General features: G+C 41.3%; 1 long non-coding RNA gene across 1 annotated transcript; it reads right to left on the bottom strand.

Annotated features, from left to right (window-relative positions):
- Nucleotides 1-3336: 3336 nt before the first annotated feature.
- On the bottom strand, nt 3337-7422 carry LOC142852816 (uncharacterized). The gene is made up of 4 exons (XR_012911001.1): nt 7268-7422; nt 7006-7102; nt 5018-5212; nt 3337-3418 (listed from the first exon to the last, which is right to left on the bottom strand). It is a non-coding gene; the product is annotated as an uncharacterized LOC142852816 (long non-coding RNA).
- Between the last annotated feature and the right edge of the window lie 18244 nt (nt 7423-25666).

Raw genomic sequence — 25666 nt, 5'->3', positions numbered from 1 at the left:
CTTAGATATTCAAGATGGAGGATTTGCTGAAATGTTCTCTGGAAAATTAACAGAAATTCCACCCTAGAAGGTTTGGATTTTGAAGTTAAAAATACCATTGGCTCTGTGAACGGTCGGAGACTTAGAGCAGACATGTATAAATTAAGCTAATCGTATATGCATATCTTCTCAAAGCATTATTCTGTTCAGACACACCAATACCATGGAGTCAGAAAGATGGAGGGGTGGAGGAGAACATCCTGAGTCTAGTGTCTGGTGACTCCAGCAGCTGTAATTGTGCTGTTCTGATGCTGCTTCTTTGAGAGTCAAATTTGATCAAAGGGACTAAGAACTAGACCTGGCATAATTACCTATGGCCATAGTTTGAATATGAGATGCTGTTGATGGACATGGGTCAAAGAATCCCAGATTAACTCCAAGATATTCCAATTATATTTTCTTTATTATAAGGGGCAAACTCACGAAATAGGAATGAGAAGTCCAACCTCAGCTGTATAGCACGGGAACCATAGAGAGAGAGAAAGAGCCCTGGGCAGGCTAGTGGTATTCTCTGGGAACCCAAAAGGTTATGCCCTAACCTGGTCCAACCTCTTAAAGATCATTGGCTGGCAGTGGTTCCCCAACACCTCCCGCTTTTGTCTAAATAAGAGATTTTAAACCCAATACAAAACTATATACACTAGGAATAGTTATCAAGTATAAAATTAGGATTACAACCAACATAAACAATATTAAGCAAGGAACATATCCTAAATGTTTAAATAAACATTCTATTCTAAAGAGTCCTAAATCTTGCATTGGAAATGACTTGGCTAAATCATAAAAGGATGGTAACTACAACTATCTAACTCAACACCATCGAAGGCCTGAGAAGGGAGATAATATTACTTGAGTAGGCAGGAAGTGCAATCAAACAGTTCAGTATATGACAGAAACAACTGGCTACCTGAGCAATCACCCAAAGTCTCATTTGCCATGTTGAAGCAACCAACTTTGGCTAAGGCTTAGAGTAACTGACAGACCATTTTCAAAGTCAGGGAAATTTTCAGAACTGTCTTACTTTGTCTTGGTAAGGTTTGGCAGTCTTTTTCCTTGTGTCTGCTTATATACCATGTACTTTGTCAGTGGTTGAGGCATGGGTAGTTCCTTGCCCAAAGGCCAATTGTGCCAAGAAGAAAACAAGTTCCAAGTGGAGTATCTTGGTGTTCAACATTCTCTCAGGAATAGATGGGTGCTGATAGGAGTAATCGTGTCTCATGTCAGCAGAACCCTAAGTTATTTAAATGCTTTGTTCTACAGATCCTCGAAGTGGTTGAAGATTACCTATCTATGCAGAATACAATCTCTATGTATCTGAAGAACCTAATTAATCTGACTATATGTATAATAAATATGAATGACTATTGACCTATAATACTTAATGCTTATATAATTTAAAGACTAAGACTTCATATCAGAAAATATTAAATAATCTATAAACAATTGTGCAATAAAAGAGGACAATGACCTCAAAATGTAAACAATGTATAAGCAGATTGATCAGAGGTAGAAATGTATAATGCAACATGATAAATGCATCCTAAAAATTGTATCAATATACAAAATGTCTTTTTTTAAAGATTTATTTATTATGTATACAATGTTCTGTCTGCATGCTTGCTTGCATGCCAGAAGAAGGCACCAGATCTCATTATAGATGGCTGTGAGCCACCATGTGGTTGCTGGGAATTGAACTCAGAATCTCTGGAAGACAGTCAGTGCTCTTAACCACTGAGCCATCTCTCCAGCCTTATAGAATGTCTTAAACAGAGGTAGAAACATGTACGCATACAATCTGACAAAATAACTTTGCATAGGTGTACAAATACTATAAACAGAAATAACAAATACAATTTGAACTTAAATCAATATACAAGAAACTATGCCAATGTAAATTGTCGAAAAATAATAGCTCATAAATATTCACTCTATTACTCACTATTATTATTATTAGTGTGAATAAGTTCACACTAAATTACCTATTATCCCATTCAACTTTTCCTCTTCTTTTTTCAAGGAGATCTCTGGGCCTACATAATTTCCACCCCAATCCTCTACCCTATACAAGTAATAATCAACTCCTAAATGGTGTTCCCAACCCTGAGGATAAACTTCGTTGGGAGAGTGGGTGTCACCTTCTAGAATTACTTCCAGCTGTCATGGGGGTAATATTCTTTCTATGGGATCCTGTAAAAAGTAAAGCGATAGTTAAGTTTCAAAATTGCTGTCTAGAAATTTCAAGGTCCAAATCAGGAGCAGAAGGAGAGAGAGCACAAGCAAGGAACTCAGGATTGCGAGGGGTGCACCCACACATTGAGACAATGGGGATGTTCTATCGGGAACTCACCAAGGCCAGCTGGCCTGGGTCTGAAAAAGCATGGGATAAAACCGGACTCGCTGAACATAGCGGACAATGAGGACTACTGAGAACTCAAGAACAATGGCAATGGGTTTTTGATCCTACTGCATGTACTGGCTTTGTGGGAGCCTAGGCAGTTTGGATGCTCACCTTACTAGACCTGGATGGAGGTGGGTGGTCCTTGGACTTCCCACAGGGCAGGGAACCCTGATTGCTCTTTGGGCTGATGAGGGAGGGGGACTTGATTGGGGGAGGAGAAGGGAAATGGGAGACGGTGGCGGGGAAGAGACAGAAATCTTAAATAGATAGATAGATAGATAGATAGATAGATAGATAGATAGATAGATAGATAGATAGATAAATAAATTGCTCTCTAGTATAATTGCAAATCATTTCCAAATAGTCGACAGGGTTTTTCCAAAATTCTTATTTGGAGTTCTGGCCAGAATGCTGTGAGAAGGTGCAACATTTTAGCAGCTAGTACCTAAAAACCGGTCTTTATAGTAGTATTATCAGCATCATGATGTCATCTCAACCAGGTGGAGTTGTTGCTGTAGGGCCCTATCTTTTTCTGGGAAACTTCAAAGATTACTGTAGGAAAAAGATCTGCCCTCATAGGTCATATTCCTTTTTGCTTGGTGATCCTTCCTGGATAGTTATTTTTTCCTCTTTCAACATCCAAATGTCCAGGATCTCTTGACTTTTCAAAGATGTGTATTTTCCTGTAAAGACAAGAATAGAACCCTGCTCCAACCCTATATGGTTTCCTTACCACTTGTATGATTGTTACCATTGTGAATGAGCTGTCATTTCTCTTTCTCAAGAGGTTTCTCATTTTCAAAGCAAATCTTTATTAATTTTGATGGTATCCATAATTATTGGAAACAAGAGTGAAACCCCTTCCCCAATGTAGCACATCTCCTAGTTTCCATTGTGAGGTCAGAACATCCTTGAAATACATGGGTTGATTTAATGCAGAAGTTTTTTCTATTATCCCATATCTCTCTGCTGCCATTGTTCCTTTTCATTAGTGTTAAGAAAATCAAGGTTAATAAAGCATTATGTACTCTATTTCTAGGGGTATTTTCCATCCCTTTCTGTTTGTTTAGCATATCCTGTAAAGTTCAGTTTGACCTTTCTATAACTGCCTGACCTGTACATGCAGGACACACAGAAAAATGACTGCTGAAGTTGCCTAAAGAAGGTGAGAAAGTCCTTTGTGGTTCTGTTTCATGAAAGAGTCTGCCAGAGATTCTGCAGGACACAGAATAAAGTGACTGACAAGCTGCTAATATAGGTGGAACTGTCTTTGAAATTCCCTGCTTCATGGAAAAGTCTGGCAGACACTATGGGCTTGTAGGCTAAAGATGGACACCCCAACGATATAGAAGAACTCTGGGTGACTGTCCAAAAGCAAGATGTCTCTGTCAGTTCTAGAGTTTTGGAAATTGCTTACAATGTCCTTCTTGTTTACTTAGGTAATATTATATCCTTCTGGAGTTTTTGATGGAGTTGAAGAAAGATAGTTACAGTTATAGTTTTCCTTAGTTATGATAAAAGATAAAGTAGATATAAATGTTGTAACTGTAATTCTTGCTTGATACCTGTTTTGTTATATGTAATTTTACTATGTTAAAGTTAAAACGTTCCTTTTTATTTAAACAGAAAAGGGGAAATGGTATGGGAGGTCCTTCTGCACATGTGTTGCTTTTATTGGTTAATGAATAAAGAAGCTGTTTTTAGCCAATGGTTTAGTAGAATAGAGCTAGACGAAAAAACTAACCTGAATGCTGGGAGAAAGAAAGACAAGAGCTGTCAGCTGGAACCTTGACTGTAGTCCACAAACCTCATGGTAAAATATAAAATACTGGAAATGGGTTAATTCTAGATGTAAGAGCTAGCTAGCAATACGCTCAAGCTATTGGCCAAACAGTATTGCAAATAATATAGTTTCTGTGTGTTTATTGCTGGACTGGGCAGGACAGAAACCTCCTCCGCCAACAAGATGCCACTGCCCCAGCATCATGTATTAGGGGCTTGCTCACTAGCTGATGGGCTTGGAGAAGTGATCATCTATAATGCTCCATACCTAATCAACAGATTTATTCCTTGGTAGTTGATACTACGGTAGGAAGTATGGCCCAGTTAGAGAAAGCAGGTCCTCAAGGGTGTTTCTTGGGGGCCTATATTTTGCCTGAAGCCCTTTTCTGTCTTTTCTGGCTTCCTCTGTCACAAAGTGAGTTTGCCACACCTTTATCACATGATTGAATGCTTTTGAAACCAGAAGCAGAATAAATCCTTTCCCACCTCTCAGTTGCTTATCAGGTATTTTGTTACTGGACAAACAAAACAAAACAAAACAAAACAAAACTCTAACAAAAACACTCATGGGATGTTTCCCCCTGTGAATATGCTGGCTGTGCTTGTGTAGTAAGAGGAAGTGGGATACTGAAGCAATGACTCAGTAGCTCAGACCATAATCTTATATTTACAACGAAAACAAACTAATTATGACAAAGTAGGTCGTAAAAACTGAAGCACCTAAGTTAATTGCTTTAATTCCCCCACCCCCACCTTCTTCTATAGATGTTCAGTTGCAGCCTTTGGAAAGGAGGATACTGTAGATGTCAGCATATTGTCTCAAGGGACCTACTCCTGACAGTCCTAGCTGCAAAGTACTTGCTTGCTGCTTGTCCTTTGTTCTTCCCACCAAAATGCTGGACGACATGACCACAGCCACCATAGGCAAGGTAGTTCTGGTGTTCTTCGGATTCTATACACATATTTCTGGCCCTATGTGGCTAAGTCACCTGGCTGATGAGAAGAATGTAGAGTTGAGGAATGTCACCTTGCTCTCAGGCAGGATCCATAACACAGGTAACAACTTAGGGCACACTGAAATGGAACTACTTACATCAGATTTAATAAATCAATTAGCTTACCACCAGAGAAACACTAAATAGCAACGGGATGACTTTCAGACTTGAGCAGCAATTATAAAGAGGTGATGCGCAGGGGTCTTTGGGGTCCTTGGAAGGAATCGCTTCCTTCTGAGACCCAGTTATCGCCCCCACCTAGTTTCTCAGCTTTGCTTCTAAATGGCAAAGCTGACGCTTTATTAGTTAATCAATAAGACATGATACAGGGCATGGTTATCATAAAATAATCGCACCCTGGAGCATTTTGAGGCATGAGCCACTTGCCTCTAATCAGATTGGGTGGAGATTACCTTTGGATAACCACACTCCTGGGAACTGCCTCGTTTCTATTATGAGTACATTTTATAACGGGGAATATACATTTCTGCAGGGAAATGAAGTTGGCAGTGTGAGCCCAGAATCACTTCAGTTGAGCTGAGAAGCTTTCCTCTTTTTGAACCGGTCAAACTCAGCTTCATCTATGGAAGCAATGTCAGAGAAAGCAGCATGCATAGATAGTGTGGGCTGCTTGACATGAAAGCTCTCTCTCTCTGTCTCTCTCTCTCTCTCTCTCTCTCTCTCTCTCTCTCTCTCTCACTGTGTGTGTTGGAAGTTTGAAATTAGATGAAAACATTCAAAGGGGTCATTTGAGAATTGGCATGCGTGTTTACAAAGAGGGGCACTTTGAAGGTGGAGTGGCTTTAGGTGTCTAGGTCATAATACCAGAAGATTTTCCCGGGAAAAAGGAACAAAACCAAACCTTTTTCTAACTTCCTACAAAGCAAGGTATTAATTTCTTCCTCAACTATTGTCCCACGCAAACTGGAGATTCCGATAGGAGGAGTTCCCATCTCCTCCTCCTTGTCAGCTAAACAGCTAAAATTTTAAATCAAATGCTTATATTAGAGAGATAAAGACAGAAAGGCCTGATGAGTCATGAAATATTTTTCACAAAGGTGTGCAGAGCTTTTACCCTATTTGTTTAGAATGATGGAAAAATCCATTTAAAATGTTAGATGAATACATGGACGGTTTCAGGGATAAACTCTTAGAGCCAGAGGTTTGAATCCTGTGATTCTGCAAGAGCATCACTCCCAGAAAGTTTTACGGCAGGGTAAAGAAAACAATCTGCTGGAATTACACACGCTGATTGCTTTTGTCAGAAGTGATATTTGCAATTAATAATGAAAGCAGGAGACAGAGCTGGCCCTGTTGCTATCCGCACAGAATTTGATGACTGGCTGTCCGCATTAGCCGCACAGCTCTCCTAATAAAACAAACATGATTTCAGGTTGCTTTTTTTTCTCCCCCGCATGAAAGGCGAGAAGTTAGCATAAAGAGAACAATCTCATTTTATGGATTTATTATATTAGAATTAAATTTAGCTTTTATATGGCAATACTACACTTGATTAATGTGACCCCCTTGAAACGCTGGCTATTTCAAGAGCCTCGGAATGTCTGCCTTGGGTCCAACAATTGCTTCATCCTTCCTACTATTTCATTTCCTCCAAATTCTCCTTGATCTTTTAAAAAACAACCAGGGCAGCGGGGCTCCCGACTTGAAAGAAATGAGGCTTGGCCAGAAAGAAACTGAGCAATGATTTGCAATAATCATTAAAAAATTCCTCTCACAGCTAGACGAAAACAGACCATTTTTAATTATTCAAAGAAGTGAAGGGCTTCCTACCTCAGATGCTGCCCAAGTTAGGCACTGATATGTGTTTTGTGTCTTACTGTATCCTTTCTGGATGAGAGTCCTGTATAAGGCTCCAGCCAGGCCCCACCTGTGGAGATACAAGTCATTGAGGACTGTTGTGGGGGGAAGCGGTCTGATGAGAGCCTGGGGAAGCTCATTGAGTTGAGGAAGTAGGGAGATGTTTGGCTGCTCTGCCCCTTGACTGCAGCTCCTCTGAATTCCTCATGCCCAGTTGGTGCTTTACAACTCTCACCTGATGTCACCAAGTGCACTAAAAGTCTTCCTCTGAGGTCACCACACAGGTAAATGAGTGAGCCTCCCTAGTATCCTCCACCGTAGCCACATTTGCTTCAGCTAATCCCACTGCTGTTGAGATTCCTTCCCCAGGCCAGGGCAGTCACCATTCATTTCCCCTACGCATGCTCATCAGTCTCAGTGTCTCGAGCAGTGAACATCTTCCACTGTGTAGCGGCATGCACTTGTAACCCCAGAACTCAGGAGGAGGAAGAAGGAGCAACATGAATTCTTGATGAGCTTGGACTGGCAAAAAAAAAAAAAACAAACAAAAAACAAAAAAAAAAAAAAACACCACCACCACCACCAACAACAACAAAAAAACCTGTTTCAAAACAAAACAAAAACCCAAGAGCTGGACATGCAGCTGGCTTATTGGTAGAGTACCTGCTTAGCATATGAGAAGCCCCGTTTTGATCCCCAGAACTGAAAAGAAAGGAATTAATAATAAACCTTTCCCCCTAAGCACCATCTTGGTCCTTTGTTTTCCTCTCTCAGTGAGGCCCCCTCTCACATCATCAACTGTCAAAGCCGCAAGTCAGATCTTGACTTCTCGTCCTCCATTGACGCTCACACCTGACAGCACCTGAGCCGACTGACAGGCGTCCAGACTCGGGCGATTCCCTTGTCAGAGCCTCTGGGAAATCCTCACTTCTCAACAGCGAACAGAGTCGAAGATTCGCTGCTAACCAACAGAGTAATGTCAAGGTGAAGGGATTTAGCAGATAGAAAGCCCCTAATCGCCTGGCTTTGATCTAATCAAAAGAGAGACACTCGCATCTGGGCCTGACCTGCTCAGAGAACCCTTTCGGCACTGGGCACAGGCCGCATCTAAAAGAGATGGAAGCAAGAGGGTACTTACTACTCCTGCCTGTCTTGAGAAACACACATACTGCTTTTGCGGACCGCCACTTCTGGGGCCGGGGCTCTCACCTCCCGTTGCAAGATGCTGATTTTGGCTGAAGATCTCCAAGGGCCTAGAAGACACAAAGCTCCAGATGAGAGGTTCTTCATTGGCTGTCACTGTCCTTGCTGCCCACGTGATCATGAACATGGGCCGTGGTTCATCTGTGCCTCGATTCTCGATCCACAGAACCAGCGTGTTGTTTTAGTGGGCGGTAGTCCTCTGTTTGGCAGCAGAGAAAACATACTCTTTCCAACTGCTTTATCAGTCTCCCTCTTGCACTTAAAGCAAGATACATTTCTGTGCATCAAATCCAAGATTTGCCACTTTTTGACCGGCACTACCAAGTCCAACTAAATTTCTCTATTTAATTTGAAGCCCCCATTTGTCTCCCAAAGAGCTGCTGGACCCTATGTGATGATGGACAGGTCGGGCCGATACAAAGTGAAATCCAGCTGATTAAGTGCATACGGAACCTGAAATTGCAAGATGCTTTAAGAGAGGCCTGAGAGGAACCCTCACCTTGTTGTGAAAGATGCAGTCACAGTTCAAGCCTGAGTGATGTGTCTATCCTTAAACCTCGCCTCTTTGTCCCTCGCTCCTCCAGGCACAGAGACACTGGCTTACTTTTCTCAAAGATGTTTCTCAATGCTTGCTGGAGGACTCTACTTGGTTTCCTATTACATCATAAACGTAACACACTGAATGTTCATAGGGTTCTGGTTAATGTCAGTCTGTCCCTTATCTCGGGATCATAGATGTTTAAAGACTTAGCGGAAGTCACAGAAGTGGTGGAAACAGGGATGAGTTCCCTGTGCTCCAGCTCTGAATTTGAATTGAGCCTCTCTTCAGACAACTGCTACTTTTTTAACATTGTAAAATGTCTGTAAAAACAAAGCAATAAGCCATACTTCTAATCACGAGTATAGAAAAATCAGATGCTGTCCCCAAAAAGAAAATATTTAACTCATTTTTGGCCTTATTTTAGTTTACATGATTAAGGTTAAGTAATATCTGGCTGCTATGTCTGATTTCACAAGCCTGTGGTTACAAGACGAGGGCGGTGTTTATCTTTATGTTCATTACAATAACTCCGAAACATCTCCGGGAGAGAGGAGGCCCTGGTACTTGCTTTTGATGCCCCGCCCTTCTTTGTCCATGCCAGCACCACTAAGACACAACTGCCCTTCACTCCAAAGAGTAGCTTCTAGGGGGCTCTCACAGTTGGGGGTGAACCTCAGCCAATGGCCAGCGCAGAACAGGAGATCCATCTGCTTGCCTCAAGGGGGGACCTATTCCATGATCAACTTAGACCTCGAGCTGCGGGGCCTTTCTTCCCCTTCCCATCCCATCCACTTGCTGTACTTTGCCAAGACAATCGCTCAACCAGGGACTTCTACCTCAGGGGCGTTGATGGAAGCTCTTCTCAAAGAGTGAACGTCTTCCGAGAATGCCGGATGTGCTCTGATGGGCAGCCTCAGGAGTCATGGCTACAGACTGCCAGACGGCCATGGTGGCAGCATTGGTGATCCACTGTCTAGTCCTTCTCCACCTGGATATCCTGGTCATCACTCGTGAACCTCATTGATGGAACATCATTAGGATTCCTACAAAAAGCTCTCCCTCTGAAAACTACCATGTCCATTCCTAACGAGCTGATATAAGATATTCCCCAAGCTGCCTGCACTGAGCAGACGTCTCTGCAGAGCGGGAAGCATAGCCCCTTCCTTCGCTTCCCGGTCACCTAGCTACCTAAGCCACACAGTAGCCCTGGAGCGCTAGTCACTGACCTTTACTCTAACCACGCCCACTTCTAGGGATAAGTAGTCAGGATGATGTTATTTTTCCCAAAATCTTCTTGTAGCCTGTGCAGAAACCATAATCTTCTCTCCCGTGCAAGCTGAAAACCAGCGCTGCGTGGAGCGCAAGCGCAGGTGGGGAGGAAGTGCCGTCTACCCCAGTGTCTCCTGGCACCCATCTCAGTCAGCCAGAGTCTTTTAAATTGGGTTTTATTTTAAGCCTATATCAAGGAAACCTCCTTCCTGGAGTTATTTTGGATGGAGAACATCCGTAAAGAACGAACAGATACAACCTGTTTTTGAGGAACTCTCATTCGATGAGAGGAATTAAAATGTGCATAGATCCATAGGAAGAAACTCTGAAGCTGTAATTCTTCCGTGTCTTACAAAGCCTGATTTTAAACAAGAAACTTCTAGAAGGAAACGATTTCCATTTCTCTTTTACAATAGTGTTTATTCTGATACCACATTGCAAGCATGTTCAAGCAGACAGCAAATTTAAAGAAGTCCTATAGAAAAATCTCTATGCCTCTTATCTTGATTCTTTCACTAACATTTTTCCAAGCTTGCTCTAGCACGTCTCTATATGTCTATCCTGCTATTTATTGATAACATAGTTTTTAAGAAGACACTTTATACTTTGGTGCGGAATAAAAAAGCATCTCATATGGGACCTCCACATAAAAATAAATTCTAAATATTCTCTTTTTAATCATAAAAATATTATCTATATGGTTTAGCTTTGTAAGGCTACTCTTGCCTAGTGAGAGGATCTAAAATTAGCTTTAACACTTGCTCTGGGTGAGTACTGTTTTGGTGCAGTAGGTAGAGGAGTCATTAATTCTGCCATGTGGAAGTTGAGGAGACCGCCTAACAAAGGTTTAAGTAATATTTCTCAGGATCTCTAGTCTGTTTAGCCATGAATGTGAGAAGCTATTTTCCTTTAACCAATGGGTAAAGGTGTCCAGTCGTTAACACCTAAGCATGAAGTCACAAACTGAACTGGCTCCAATGCTAATGGGCTAGAGTGAACCGTATACACTCAGCACAGTGATTGATAAAGCTCTCAATCAGCTCTCTGACACGCACACTTATGTGTTCTAATTACCTGGAAAGTGTTGAGTTAGAGGCAATAAAAGCAATACACTTCACTTCGTGGCTCCATTTTTAATAAAGCTCCGAGAAAAATGTTACAGATGTGAGCTGGCAGGAAACAGGAAAACCTTTGGTTTTATCATCATAAAAGTAAAATATGATCATGTTGACCCACACAATTTTTCATTTCGATCAAATATCAAGTGATTAATGGAAAGAAAGATTTGGCTAATTGAGAATGCCACAGCAGGGTGGCAGTGTCCATCGAAACCAAATCCCCTCCGGAAAACAGAGCGTAGGACTATATTTGCATGGTGATGGGAGTCTTTACGGACGCCAGCAAACAAGTGGTGTGGCCTATTCCTTTAACTGTGTCAAGATGTGTTACATCTGTTTCTGCTGCAGAATAGTACTGTATCTGCATTTGTTTGTGCTGCATTTGTTTAACTATGTAAAGATGCGCTGCACCTGTTTCACCTTGCCTGCCTACAGCACCTGATTGGTCTAATAAAGAGCGCGACAGTTAGCAGTTAGGTAGTGGGGGATGGGCGGGGCTGGTGGGCAGAGAGAATAAGGAGGAGGAGGAGGAATCTAGGCTCTAGAGAAGAGAGAATGAGGGAGAAAGAAAGGGAGAACTCTGAGGTCAGCTAGGCAGACATGGAGGAAGCAGGAAAGTAGGACATACAGAAGGAACGAAAGGTTAAAAAAAGTCCCGAGGCAAAATGTCGATAAATAGGTTATATTAAGTCATAAGAGCTAGTGGGACAAGCATAAGGTAAGGCTGAGCATTCATAATTAATAATAAGCCTCTGTGTCATGATTTGGGGGCTGGCAGTCCAAGAAAGCCTGCTACAGTGGGCAGCTACCAGGGACCACAGAAATATTTAGTCGTGGTGAGAAAGGTAAGGTTAAGGGAAAGCATAGGCAGCCCCCAGACAGGACAGCAGGTGACAGATCTCTAAACTGCCCAGGGACATTCACTGTAAGCAGAGTGTGATGAATGGAAGGTACCAGCTGAAATCCACAGGGTTTTATTTGCACCAATAGTGGTCAGTCACAGAAGTCAGAGTCTGTGAACGTCCTCCACACAGGGCTCCCCAAGTTCAGACCCGGACACTGTAGCAAGATGGCTGGATCTGAATGAAGTATGAGAAAGACAAGGACAATGGAGTTCTGGGCAGAGACGGTCCAGGTGAAATTAGGGAGAGAGACAAAAGCAGGAAGTTCAGAATGCATGCTAACATGTTATTAGCACTGCAGGGACCAAAAGTGACTCTGGGAAGTCTGAACCAGGCCATCTCACAGTGGAGGGGATGAATTTCACACCCAAGTAGGTAACGGGAAAAGCCCGAAGTCAAAGCATGTGCTAACCATGTCAACCACTGGACAAGGAGCTGAATAACATCCCTGCAGAAGCCCAAGCCGTAGCTGACTTCATCAGAATGATCTAGAAGACACCAAGACATGGTGACATAAAAGAACATTGTATTAGAAAAATTAGATAATGGAACTCAGGAAAGAATATTAAATAAAAGAAAAAATCATTTTAGAAATGAAGGGTAAATGAGAAAGAGCATAAAAATAAACCAGCAGAAGGAGAACGTGATTTTTTTTTTAATTAAAAGAAAGAGGAAACTGGGCATTGGTAGCACAGGCTTAGCGTTTTTGAAACCGAGGCAGGAGAACTTGTTCTATGTAGCTCAAAGCCAGCACGAGATTTATATCAAAACGAACTGGCACTTGATTTCTTTCTTTCCTTCTTTCCTTTGTCTTACGATTTATTTTATTATGTGGATTGGTGTTTGCCTGCATGTGTGTCTGTGTGAAAGCGAAGGCAGTTGTGAGCTGGGAATTGAACCTGGGTCCTCTGAAAAGAGCAACCGTGCTCTTCACCACTGAGACGTCTCTCCAGCAAGCACTTTGGTTTCTAAAAAATAAAAAATAAATAAAAAAAAGGAAAAAAGGAAACACACGCAAACAATTTAAAAACTTTAAATTACATCCCCTCACGGGCTTGGTTCCCCTGGACTGTGACCACCCTTGCTCCACCCGCCCACCCAGTTGTGCCCTGCTCAGGACTGGGATGATGTCTGTGGCACATGTTACCACTGAGGGTCATGCAGAAGTCAGTAGATGCCGAAGAATAGGTCTCCACAACTGATGGCTTCTGGTGAAAGCATGGTATTTAAGGGTCAGGCCACTGAGAATTGGACCATGCTCCAGCGAGAATATAGATAACACAAAGTAGACTTTCTCTTTTTAAATTTTTGATTCTCTTTACTTCTTTTTGGGGGGTTATGAGGAGGATGAACATGGATGGATTGTGAAGGCATTGTGATCGGGTGTATGATGGGAAACTCCCAGAGAATCAATAAAAATGTTACATGGGAAAAAAGTGTTAAGGGCTAAATGCTAAAAACAAGCAGAGAAGGAGGGCAATGTGCAGAGACTGAGAGACTTTGGAGCACTCAGTCCTAAAGGGGTGTTTCCACCAAACCTCTCCCCACCTCAGGGTTCATGGATCTATGGGGAAGAGGAGGCAGGAAGATTGTAACAGCCCAAGGAGATGGATGACTCCAAGGAAACTATCTTCCAGTCATGACTATGAACTCACAGAGACCGTGACAGCATGCACAGGAGCTGTACAGGCTTGCTAGACAAAACCCCAGCATGGAGAAGGGCAAGTGGGCACAAAGCCCACCTCTAGCCCAGAAGCTATGTGCAATGGTTACAGTGGCCTCCCATGGAGTATCATGCGGTATATCAACCATATTCATGGCAGGCCAACACGATGAGATTCTTGTTTGGTTCTTGTTGTTGTTTGTCTTAATGGTTTTTGTTTGTTTGTTTTGGGGTTTTCTTTCTTAGTTTTTTTTTCTTGAGAGAGTGTGTGAAGGGTGGATAGGGAGGTGGGGAGAATATGGAAGTAGCTGGGGGAAGAAAAAAACAAAATATATGAAAAAAAGCTAAAATGATCCCAAATCTGAACAATAGAAGTTCTTGAAGAAAAACAGAGTGTCTTTATTAACCAATATTGTTCACAGCATACAGAGGGGAATCCCACATCAGGTAATAAAGCAAACAGTGGAAAAAAATATATATCATATAAGGGTATTTCCTAAAGCAAAATGTTGAAGCCTTAAACGCTTTTTTTGATTGTTTACTTTCACTTTTGAGACAGTGTCTCACAATGTAACCCAAACTACAGTTCATGATCCTTCTGCCTCCGATTCCCAAGTACTGAGATTATAGGTTTAAACTACCACACCCAGATTTTTTAACAGTCTAAGTAGAAGAAGAAAAATTCCCTGGGCATCTATCCCAAAGGGGACAGAATATTAGATTACAATCAGACATTTTGACAGCAATGTTTTATGGCAAAGGGAAACAGAAGGGCATATTTAAAATTTACATAAGAAACACATATTTAAGATGTTACCCAAGGAAAATATTCAAGATTTGCATCTAGCAAAACATATCTTCAATTATAAAAAGTGTGTGTGAACTATTAGCATTATGTGAGAACTTTGTGTCATTCCTATGAGTAGTTCTTTAGGACTCTACTAAATAGGACAACACAGTAAGACAACAAAAATAACCCAGGGCCAATGAGATGGTTTGATGAGTCAAGAAATTTTGTAACCAAACCTTCCAAGTTGAGTTCAATACCTAGGACCCACAAAGTGAAAGAAGACAGACAAGTCCTAACAGATGGAGCTTTTACCTCCACATGTGTACTGTTACATTCATATACATATACACACAATTAAAGAAATGCAATCACTTTAAAGAGAAACTCAACAGCAATGAAATGAGCTACAGATGGATTGATTATGTACATCAAATACATAATTACTTGTAGAACTAAGACTAAAGATCAAAAAGTAATAATTATAAGTTATGCTATAATATAGGTTTTAAATGGAGGAACAGGGGATGGAGAGATGACTCTGTCATTAAGAGCACTGCTATTCTTGTAGAAGGCATGGGATAAGGTCCTAGCACCCTCATGGCAATCAGAACCGTTCATAACTTCAGTTCCAGGGCATCCGAAGCCCTTTTATGGCATCTTCAGGCGCTGCACACTCATGGTGTCTATACATACATGCAGGCAAACATTCATATACATAAAAAGCAGTGAATCTTTTATAAGTAGAGAAGTACAAATAGAGGATATACAAAAATGCTTTTAACTGTTTCTAGTAATAATTTTTGGTGGTAATATTAGAATTGTTGCTCTGAGACTATGACATGCACTGTTGCAGGATATCCTTATTCTCTTATCTCTTGAATCTTTGAGAACCAAGACTCATGGTGTAGAAGAAAAGAGACGTGGCTATAAAGGAGGCTAAATAAAAGTCCAACAGTCAGGAAACTGAATCAAACATGGCAGCATAAACTTCAGAGGTACTTTAACTTTAAGGATATATTTTACTTTATTATATAGTATGTAATTTATTTTTAATACTACTATATTTTTTGCTTTCATAAAGAGTCCAAAAATAATGTGGTCCTAAAGCATAGTCTTGAAACATCATTTACTACAAAGTAAACCAGAGCTTCTAGGAAGAAGGAACAGATGAGTTTAGGTTTGGGGCAAGATCTATTTAAAACAAACAAGAATGTGTTGCTGTATCAGATAGAAAGAACACTAACAAAAGTCCCTAGCATTGTGACACAGGATGCAACCCATCGAGGTTCTGAAAATAGAACGTTTTGAATTTCAATGAGATAAGTATTTCAACGAGTTGAGACCTATCAAGTGTTTATATAGTCATCTATTTATAATATTAAAAATACTTGTCTACTTTAGGATGACAAGGAACTAATCCATCATTGGAGAAACTTTTAAACTAAGGAAAACCCAAACATTTATCTCGTCCTTCCTGCATATTCTGTATTATTGACTCACCAAATTCGAGATGAAAAGAAGCAGCTCTTGAAAAATCATTCCGATTAATGAGAGAAAACGAAATGGCAAGGCATTTCTGTATTTCATCATTTTTCAGCCTTACAAATTAATTCATGTGAACAATGGTGACATTTCATAAGGGAAACAACACAACTACCTGCAGTCTTATAGAAATGACCTAACCTGGGTTTGTTCAAGTATCTGGGTCTAGTTTTCAAGGAATCCAGAACACAGAGGACCATGATGAGCAGCACTTCAAGCAAAACTAGAGCATGTGGAACACTCAGGAGGATCAGCTGATTAATTGTGGAGGAAATAAAAAAGATTTAGAAAGAATTGGTTCAGACTAAACTGTAGAGTGTAAGGACTGAACTATACTATGCTATAAAGTATAAACTATACTATAAAGTATAAGGCTTCAACATGGATAAGAACATCACACAAGAACATAAGAAAAAAATACTACCGTAAGTCAATGAATGGCCAGTTCTGAGCCGATACTAAAATTGCAGGAGTGGATGGTGGTGTTCCTGAGTCCATTTCATGACCTGAGTGTGGCAATTTGAATGAGAATGTCTCTGTAGGCTATGACATTTGAATACTTGGTCCCTGGTTGGTGACACTGTTTGGGAAGACTCAGGAGGGTAGCCTTGTTGAAGAAACGATGTTACTGGAGGCAGGCTTTGAGAATTCAAAGACTAATGCCATTCTGAGTCAACTCTTTCTCTACTTCTTACTTGCAGTTCAAAATATGAGTCCTGGCTTCTGCCTCTGCCACCATGCCAGTACTCTACCATCATGGACTCTAACCTGCTGTACCTATAAGCCCAAATAAACTCTTTTTAAGTTGCCTTGGTCATGGTGTTTTATCACACCAACAGAAACATAACTAATATTCTGTGTGATGACTACAATAAAGGCATTTTGCCTTACCACATGTTCCCAGGCTGTAAGAGAAAGAAATGAGATGAGATGAAGCTAGATGAAAGTCTAAGACTCAGATTGAGAGGAGTTTGAATTATAAATTGAGAAGATGAAGATACAGTATGAAAATAAAACAAACATTTGTTTGACAGTTTTGGTGTGCTATTTTATTTTAGCAAATGGAGAAATAAGATTGAGCATGTGGATGGTGGTGTTAGTGGTGGTGATGGTAATGATGATGGTATGATGGTGGTGACGGTGATGATGGTGGTGATGATGATGGTAATGGTGATGATGACCGTGAAGGTGATGATGATGGTGATGATCATGATGGTGGTGGTGATGGTAATAATGGTGGTGACGGTGATGATGGTGAAGGTGATGATAGTGATGATGATGACAACAATTATTAGGATACATTTAACATTTACCATGAACCAGACACGGTACCCAGCACTTTCTCTGCATTATCTTATACCATCCTCACAATAGCTTGGTGAGATGAGCACTATATTCATCTGTGTAGCTAGCACTGTGGTAGAGTACTTGGCTAGCATGTGCAAATGTGTGAGAGCCTTAGATTTGATACCCAGCACCACAAAAATAAACCAACCAACCCAACAAGCAAACTATAGCTTAGTACCTTATTCACAAACATATAGCTAGTAAGTGGTGAGACCCAGATTTGCTCCTCCATCTTACTAGATTTCAAAACTGTGAAGTATTGGGTATGTCTCAAAAGCTTAATTTCTATTTCCTTTTGCATCTCTTCTCACTAAGAATCTTTCTGAAATTCTTGTTTACTTCATTTTTTTTTTAAATTCTCACTTTTAATTCACTTGGTAGACAATTGATAGTGCCCACTAGGGGCTGAGGCTGTCCGTACTCAGACAGATAGGATACTTGTTCTCACGAAGTCCAACAGAAACAGTAAGCAAGAAAATGTCAGACAGTGGTAAATGCGGAGCAGGAAGTCATGCAGATGCATAACAGGAAGAGAATTTTTAAGTAGGTTTGTTGGTGTGTTTAGAGGAAGCATCCTTGGGTAGTTTCATAGTTTAATGAAAATTTTAGAACCTGCCGGGTAAAACTGCAGGGAAAGAAACTTCCAGGTAGCCGACAGACAGCAATTTGGCAGACAGAGAGAGGTGATCATTGGGTGGGGACAGTGTTTAGTGTTGTGGCAGAAAAGCTTGACAAGGACAATGAAGGAGAGTCTTAGCAGGTGACTGCTAATCCCTCATTCAGTTATTCCAGAGCTTTGTGTGGGGAGTGGACCGTTCCCTTTCCTGTTGGTTCAGTCTAAACTCCAGTCGCTGCTGCAAGGCCACGCACCTGCTCTCCCCTAGCAGAAATCAGGTACTTTCCACTTCCTGCCCTTTGCTTCTCTGACCTTGAGGTAGGAATCTTCAGCAATCCACCAGCATTCATGCAGACGCCAGGGCAGAGCAGATGACATCAGTAAGTCCGCCCCGGAGGTGCGAGGGATAAGACCTATTAGACACTTGCTTCCTTTCAAACCCCTCAAAGACAGTTCTGCGGCACATAAGGCTCCTCAGGAGTCACCTTCAATTGTGGACACCTACAAAACATAACTTTGCCTTCACCTGTAGCCCTCTGATGTTCAATAAATTCTTTGTCCAAATAACACCAGGTACAAGTGTTTATTGTGGGCTTTACTTTGGGGGCAAATCATCAGTGATTTTTCTCACACGGTCACCAAATACCTCACAGAAGCAACTTACTGGAGGAAAGATTTATTCTGACTTACGGATTCAGAGGATTTCGGTCCATCGTGGCGGAGAGAGTGCTGGGGGAGGAGCAGTTTAAGCTGGAGCACCAACATGAAGTCATATCACATCCAAAAGCAGAGCTCTGGGGGCCAGAACCAGGAATGGGCATGACCTCCAAAGGTCCACCCCTAGTAATCTAGTCCTGACAACCAGACCTCACCCCTGAAAACTCCACAGCCATCAAACTAGTACCACAAGCTGAAAGCCAAGCCTTCCAAACATGAACTCCTGAGGGACATTTCAAGTTCAAACCATAATAAAGGGCTAGCATTTGAAAACAAAATAAAACAACAGCAACAACAACAGAAAAACAGAACAATGTATTCAGTTGTAGTGAATGCTGTCAAGAAGTCAAGGATCCATAGGACATAGCTTGGTGGGATTATTGGGAACCTGGGGTCAGATGGTTGGTTTCATATTGTCACTGTACATCAGAAAACTCCTACTACAAATGCAGAGGACTTTTCAGAAATAGTACACTTTAAAATAATTTTTCTCAAAACAATGTAATATATTATTTATTACAAATACAATCTCATATTTACAACAGACTATCATTTTCCCTATCAGTGTGTCAGAAGAAAGTTGTGTGAGTTCGTTCCAGCAGCAGAGGTGGGAGCTAGCAAGAAATAAAGTCTTTCCAAACCTGAGGTCCACACAGAGAAGCTTCGGAGCTCTGTTGAGCAGTGACATCATTGTTTCCTTAGTTACCCAATGTGGAGGCAGAAATGAATAAGCTAGATATGACTGCAATATCTAATGGGGTGGGGGTGTTGTAACTTTTAATGGCCATGAGATCTGTGATTTTTGTAACTCAAAATGTGGTTTCTCAAGACATGTAACCAAAAACTTTATGGGGCATGTTAAGTTGCTGCTTACGGCATAGGCAAAAAATGTCCTGTATCCATTCATTTACTTTGGTAGGAGCTGAATGGAGATGGTTCAATAATCATAATTAAACTTTTGAGTTATCCCTTTGCAGATATGTCAGTACAAAAAAATACATATTTTGTTCTTGACAAAGAGTTAGGAGATAGCATCTAGTAAATAAAATCTATGTATTCACTTATATAATGTATCTTATACAATTTACTTATATAACATATCAATCACATGGTTCACTTTCTTTTGCTGCATGGTATCTGCTCATTAAGATACTCTGAAAAGTTGAAACAATTCAGTCCCTACCTTGATATCCAACTTAACTTCACTTTTCCCTTGTTTACTGTAATATGTAACCACCAAATATTTTACTTATTTATTGGTAGTTATTGACAGGCATTGTAACTTCTTTTCTGGGAATTCCATAATACGTATAAGCCAGCATGGTTCCTCTGATTTCAGAGTTATCAAAACAAAAGGATATGTTTTAAATACTGTACACAAACTCAGAGTTCCCTGGGGCCAGCACTTCTACAACTATACTTTTGGATTAGCTGTAAGGTCAATGGGCAAAGAAGATAGCTCCGATTGGTGCCCATCCTCACACCTGGGATCTGAGAAGTGATATTTGAATGAGTGCCAAGCTTGATACACATTAACTAGAAGATAAGGCACACTGTTTATGGCTAACAGAAACTGTGTGAAAAGTTCAGCCTCAGTAGCCGCTCACCATGCATGCCTGAACAAATGAATATTCTCTACCAGAAATGTGGAGCGGTGTGTGTGCTTGTGCGCATGTGTGTGTGTGATATTTTACAAAACGTATCACCATTATCATGGTATTTAACAATGTTATATCATTTAATCAATACTTCTCCTAGTCTGAAGTTTACCCAATAATAAGTTTACAATTATTATTGAACTTTTCTTTGGAACCCAAACAGTAGCTTAGCTGTGTTTTTAGTTCATAATTTCCCTAGGAAAGCTTAACCTCTTCTAGAATTTAAGGATTATTCACTACAGACATTGATCTAGAAAGTTCATGCAAGTGAACAATATATACTGTTTTCACAGGCAAAAGAACCTGGGCATGATGGCACACAACTTTAATCCTTCGGTAAGCCAAGCGGGCAGATCTCTGAGTTCAGTTCTACAAGGTGAGTTCTAGGGCTGTGTAGTGAGATTCTAACTTTAAATGAAATGGGGGTGGGGTGGGGCACAAGAGAACCGGCTGAAACCCAACTGGCTGAACCAGTAGCCAAGTGATAGAATAAATTTTAGGCACAATATCTTCATTTATGAACTTCCTCTGCGTTCTATTATATGATTCTTTTATTTTTAGTTTCTGATAACACCTTAACACTAATGGCTTTTATTTTTACTAAATTCACAAAATTTACAGCTGTTTAAAGGATCAGACAGGGCTGGTGGAACGGCTCTGTAAGCAAAGGCACTGGCCATGAAAGCCCAATAATAATCCAAGTTCAACCTTTGGATGCCAGGGTGGACGGAAGGAAAGAACCTCCCAAAGTTGTCCTATGATCTCCACATGTGCCCCTCCCACATCAAACATACACACAGAACAACCGAGTAAAATTTAAGATCTAAATATAAGGAGTGAAAGAAGCTTTAACAACCGCGTCACAAATGCCAGTTTCCTTTTTCCCTCCCAACTAGGCCAACCACACCTAGGGACAGCCATCTCTGACTCTGGGGGCAGACTCTGTTTTTCTTCCCAGTTCGAATTAATACTGCAATTTCTCAACTTTTCCATTTCGGACATTATCTGTTGATGTCCCAATAAGGGAAATCGGGATTGAGTCGTCATTTGCTTCCTGCTCTTCCACAGTCATCCTCCGAATCTCCACGTTTGGCTTGGTGACAGTCCTGAGCTCATTGTTCCACACTTACATCGCTTAAGTGCTATCGTCCTGGGCTGAGTAACACACTATGACTTTATTTCCTTCCTACATAGTTTTTCTTTAATTGAAACTGGGGTTCATGGGTTTATGTTCAACAGGATTCGTGACACACACTTGTCATTGGGCTGTACTTGGCTTTCCTTTGCTTTCTTACTTAGCTGGTTTCTTTCTGAGTGTGGATGTGGAGCCATGAGCGTGTGTAGGAGCACATGTGTGTATGGGGTGAGTGTGCCTATGTGTGCAGGTGCCGAGGTCAGAGGACACCCTCACAGTCACACGGTGTTCCTCAGGTGTCATTCACTTTTTAGTTTATTTTGATGCAGGGTTTTTCAGTGCTTGGAACTCTCGAAATTGCTAGGCTGACAGGCCAGCAAGCTCCAAGGCATCCAGCTGTCTTTTCCTCCCCAGAACTGGGATTACAAAGAGCTATCATGGCAGGCTGTGTGTGTCTGCATGGGCTCTGGGGCTTGAACTCATGTCCTTATATTTGCAATTAATGTCTCAGTCCTAATTAGCTGTTTGCAATAATGAGCTTTCATCCAGCCACTTTCTTAAATTACTTTCCTAGTTCTCCTCTATCCCTTTTCTTTTTTTTATATTTATTTATTTATTTATTATGTATACAATATTCTGTCCGTGTGTGTGCCTGAAGGCCAGAGGAGGGCGCCAGACCTCACCACAGATGGTTGTGAGCCACCATGTGGTTGCTGAGAATTGAACTCAGGACCTTTGGAAGAGCAGGCAATGCTCTTAACCGCTGAGCCATCTCTCCAGCCCCCCTTTTTTTTCTTTTTTAAAGGAAACTCTCATTACTCAGATAGCCGATCTTCTGCACTGGCCTTCTAATTTTCTTTTCCTGTTTAAAAAAAAAAATCAGTTTTCTAAGCTATTTTCTAAATTCTACCTTCTAGGTCTAAATCAGTTTCGTGTTTGATGGCTGGCATAATTTTAGTTTCTAAAGGTAATTAATTTTTTCATGTTTTCGAAGTGTCATCTGTTTTTTTTTTAGCATCATTAAAACAAAAACAAAAAATAAGAATTGGAGTAATCTTTGAACACAATGGTGGTTGACAACTCTCTGAAGTGACTCAGTCTCCTCCAAGATTTCTGGAAATCAGTCACGCCAGACAAGTTCTTTTTCTTTTTTCTTTTCTTTTTTTTTTTGCCACTGCCTGATTGTTTATCCCCAACATTGTACACCAGAATACTGATTTGGATCTCTGAGTATGCACTTCATTGACTGAAGCCATCTCTGTCCCATAGTCTAGTTGGGCCGATCACTTGGGGGCTCGCACTGTTAAGATCATAGGCTACCCTTTGAAGGGGTTCCCGAGAGCAGGTTTCTATGTTTCTGCCAGGAGCCTGTGACAGGCAAGCGTCTGGATGCGGAGACGGCGGAGCTGTTGCTGCATGCCGAGCAGGAAAAGAGCTAAAAGAATAATTGCTTCATTAACACACTGTCAGCGAGACCTTAACCTCATCTTCACCCTCACTTTCCGGAGTCTTGGGGGATTTTGTAATGTAAATTGAGTTTTCAACGGCTTTTCTCCCGTCCCATTCCGGCTTCTGCTCCCTCTAGTCCTACACCGGTCTTCTATTCTTTCCAGGCTCCAGAATGTTCCGACATTACCCTCTGTCCGTTTCCTTTTTATCCTAGGCTTGCACTTCTACCTGGAAATGCAAATCACCTTTTTTAAAGGATTGTCACTGTCAACAAGCACATGTGGAGCACCTATCATGCACCAGCTGTATACACTAGTCACATTAATGGGTTGTGGACTTCCAGCAGCTTTTAAATCCTGATCTAGAACTACGTCTCTTGAAATTCTGTTGTTTTTCTTACACCCTCTGAGCTATTTTCTCCAGCTCCTACGTGCCCATTGTTCACTCTTTTATCTCCTTTCCTTAGTCCCTCCCTCGATCAACTGAAACTATCTTTTCCTATCTTTCCATTTTAGTTTGAAATATGTCATGTATTGCTAAGAGCATCTTCTTTTCTATTAAAGGCCCCTTCGCCCATCTACAACAAACAGGGAGGACTTTAAGTATCAGGTAGTGAGGAACAGTGTCACCTGTTCACACTGAGGCTAAGAGTGGATCGTCCTCCTCAGTCTGACGGTGCAGCGCCATACCCTGGCAGGAACGTCAGAGCCGCCACGGTTCGTCACGTGACGAGTGAACACGGCTATTAACTGCTAGGGCCCACTGTGAAGCAAGCACCGTGCTAGGGCACGTCACAGGTGTCAGGCATCACTCTTTCCAGGGAGAGAGGGTTGGGATTCCAGCTGTAAGACCTCAGAGTTTTTGTGCTCTGTGTCTCCATCTATGAAACGGAGCAGGTAAAAGCGCCCACCTCAGTACCAGGTTTCTCTTCTGTGAGATACAGGTAACGACAGAATGAACTTGGAAAGACTGTTTTACAGGTCTCATGATCTAGTAGCTGTCACGTCTTGAGAATGGCACAGGTGCACGGTAGCAAGCACGCGCTATCATTTGGCTACTGTAATCTTTTTTTAATCATCATCCCACTCAATACAAAAGTTTAAAAGATCAAATTAAGCCTAAGGCTGGTCAGCCAAGAATGCAAACTCCAACAATTCTGAAGACATTTTCATCAGTGTCACGATAGCACATACCTATTTCAAAATGTATGTTTTTTTAAATATTTATTTATTAATGTATACAATATTCTGTCTGTGTGTATGCCTGCAGGCCAGAAGAGGGCACCAGATCTCATTACAGATGGTTGTGAGCCACCATGTGGTTGCTGGGAATTGAACTCAGAACCTTTGGAAGAGCAGGCAATGCTCTTAACCTCTGAGCCATCTCTCCAGCCCCCAAAATGTATGTTTTTTTTAAAAAATACTTATTGGTTAGTTATTGTTTGTCAATTGTGCATGGATTATATAGAGCTTAAGTTGAACAAAACTGACTCGGCTGGCAGGAATAGTCTCAAAAATGGTTTGAAAAGGAAGGTAAAGAGGGTGTCCAAGCCATGGAGTAGTCTGGCCCAGGGTATCTGCCAGCCTGGGTGGTGATAGATGGGTATCTGTCTGGGTGGGGAGGAGGTCACTAACTGCAGCAAAGCTCGAGGAGAAAGGGGACATTTGGATAAGGAAGGGATGGCAGTGGAAATGCTGGTCACAAACAGGAGCATTCGCCTATAAAGACAGGTAGTGGGAGGTGGGATTTTCATTGCCAGAGTAGGGGGCTACAAATACGGAAAGGATAAAGCCCAAACAAACTCTGTGATGTTAGGTGATATACTGGCATGAAAAACAGTCAAGGAAGTACCTCCTAACTTATTCTCTAAAGCTCAAACTAGGAACGACACCAGCAACCAGACAAAGTCATTATGATAAAAGTCAACCACAGGCCAAGATTTTGTATGAACAAAGATGTGAAAATTAAACAAAAACTTGCAACCTCAAATATAACAATATGCTTTTACAAAGCAGCATGTCATAGTCAAGAGAAATTTTCACAGAAATAGAGATTTTTCACAGAAAATCATGGAATTCATCATGCCTACAAACAGAAAGGGAAACTACAGAGGCAGAAAAGGCATTTGCCACACCTCAGCTGAGATTCTTTCCCATTTCATTAGGTCAACCTCTCTTGAGTCTAATTGTTAGAGAGAAAGACATAGATAACTGTGTGTTCTATCCCAGACAACAGCAAAGCGGTGTGGCCATTCCTACTATGTGGTGCTCAAGCAAAATGACCTTTTACCCAATATATCAGATGACTACCCTGGTGCAGGACAATTGTCTATATTCTGCCAATCATGTTTTAAATAAATGCTGATTGGCCAGTAGCTAGGCAAGAAGTACAGACGAGACAACCAACAGGAAGTAGAGGTGGGTCAATGAGAACAGGAGAATTCTGGGAAGGAGGAAGACCATGCATCCCCAGTCCTGTCCAGACACTGAAGAAGGAAGATGTAACCTACCCCGCTGAAAAAGGTACCGAGCCATATGGCTAACATTTACTAGAATAATGGGCTAATATAAGTTATAAGAGTTAATAAGAAGCCTGAGCTAATGGGCCAATCAGTTAATAACTTATGTAGAACTCTGTGTGATTTTCTTTGGGGCATAACGACTGCGGAAACTAGGCAGGATAGA

Source organism: Microtus pennsylvanicus, chromosome 6 (assembly GCF_037038515.1).
Source record: "Microtus pennsylvanicus isolate mMicPen1 chromosome 6, mMicPen1.hap1, whole genome shotgun sequence".
Classification (NCBI taxonomy): Eukaryota; Metazoa; Chordata; class Mammalia; order Rodentia; family Cricetidae; genus Microtus; species Microtus pennsylvanicus.
The sequence above is the reverse complement of the archived record's forward strand: the minus strand, read 5'-3'. Positions and strand labels throughout refer to the sequence as shown.